This window comes from Trifolium pratense, linkage group LG2, assembly GCF_020283565.1.
Source record: "Trifolium pratense cultivar HEN17-A07 linkage group LG2, ARS_RC_1.1, whole genome shotgun sequence".
Classification (NCBI taxonomy): Eukaryota; Viridiplantae; Streptophyta; class Magnoliopsida; order Fabales; family Fabaceae; genus Trifolium; species Trifolium pratense.
The window spans coordinates 62,659,780-62,661,572 of NC_060060.1; the positions used below are offsets into that span (position 1 = coordinate 62,659,780).

Genomic DNA, 1,793 nt, shown 5'->3' on the forward strand with positions numbered 1-1,793 from the left:
TATGGAAGAAGAGCAGGATCCACCGGTCCATGTTCCACCGGTTCCTCAACCACAAAGACGTACTCTTGGTGATTATGGGCGGAGAGATAATGACGCTCTAGCCAATCAGGGTTTTCAACCGGCAAACCCGGTTTCTTTTGACATTAAGAATATTGTCTTATCCGCACTTAAAGAAAACCCCTACTCCGGATCGGAATCCCAATGTCCCAATCTACATTTATCACATTTCTATGAGGCTTGCGACTATACCGACCCACCGGGGGTAAGTGAATCGGATAAGAGACTTAGGTTGTTCAAGCACTCTCTCACCGGCCGTGCTAAGGATTGGTTGGACACAATACCGGCCGGAACTATTGAGACATGGAGACAACTTGAGCGGAAGTTCTTAGACCGCTACTTCCCTATTCATAAGTTTTTGGAAAGAAGGGCTGAAATTAGCAACTTCGAGCAAGTGGATGGGGAGACGCTCTATGATGCTTGGGAGAGGTTCAAAGTTTGTCTTAAAAGGTGCCCGAATCATGGTTTCGATGGCCACAATCAGATGCAAATGTTCACCCAAGGTTTGAGGGCGCAAACGCGCATGATACTTGACGCATCAGCCGGTGGTTCGCTGAAAAATCGGGACGAGGCTGAAGCAAGAGAGTTGGTGGAAAGTATGGCTCAAAACGAGTATAGAGCTACTAATGATAGAGGAGCCAAAAAGAGAGGCGGAGTGTTGGAATTGGATACTCAAACAGCCCTATTAGCACAGCAAAAGCTAATGACTAGCCAAATGGAAGCAATGACGAAGCTGCTGTCCAATCCACAAGTTCAAACTTCTCCAATAGGTAAAATTGACAATGTGCGCTGTGATTTTTGTTTGCAGGACCACCCAAATGGCGGATGCTTCCCGGAGGGTTCAGAGGAGGCTCGCTACTTGGCCAATTTTCGGAAGCCGTACAACAACAATAACAACGGTTCCGGGTGGGGGAACGGTATGCAAAGTCAAGGTGCACCGCAACAGCAGCAAAGGCCTCCATCAAGGATGGAAGAGACTCTAAATCAGTTCATGCTCATGACCCAAAGCAACTTTGAAGCGATGAAATCGAGTCAAGCAACCTCTAACAAGAATCATGAAGCTTCTATAAAGAATCTTGAGGTGCAAATGGGTCAGCTGTCAAGACAGTTTTCTATGTTGCAAAACCAAGGAGGTTTCGGTGGAAACACTCATGACAATCCGAAAAATGAAACTTGCAATGGAATCACTTTGAGGAGTAGAGAGATACCGGAAAGGCCAGCTGTGGAGAAGCCCTTGAAAAAGAAAGTCATTGAGGGAGAAGTTGAAAATAAGCAAGAGGTTGTAGTTGAAAATGAGAGATATGAGGGAGAAGTAGAAAAGGAAAATATGTTTAAGGGAGTTGAGATTAGTGAGGATGAGAAAGAAGAAGTTGAAAAACAGAGGGAGATAAAAGAAAAAGAGAGCAAGAAGGTTGAGAAAGGTAAGGGAATTGATGAATCGCCATATGCTAGGATGCCTTTTCCTAGGAGAAAGAAAGCTAAGAATCTTGAGCGGGAGAAGGAGTTCAAGAAGTTCATGAAGGTGTTGAACAAGCTTGAGATGGCTATACCATTGGTTGAGGCATTGGAGCAGATGTCGAGTTATGCAAAGTTTTTGAAGGAGCTGCTTACAAAGAAAAGAAAACCACTAGATGATGAAATGGTAAGTATGACGGAAGAGTGCAGCGCCCTCATCCAAAGGAAGCTACCTCAGAAAAAGAAAGATTCGGGGAGCTTTACAATTACATGCTCTATTG

At 44.7% G+C, this 1,793-nt stretch overlaps 1 non-coding gene across 1 annotated transcript; it reads right to left on the bottom strand.

The window, feature by feature from the left end:
- Window positions 1-418: 418 nt before the first annotated feature.
- Window positions 419-525, bottom strand: LOC123912010. The gene has a single exon (XR_006810863.1). It is a non-coding gene; the product is annotated as a small nucleolar RNA R71 (small nucleolar RNA).
- Window positions 526-1,793: the final 1,268 nt, after the last annotated feature.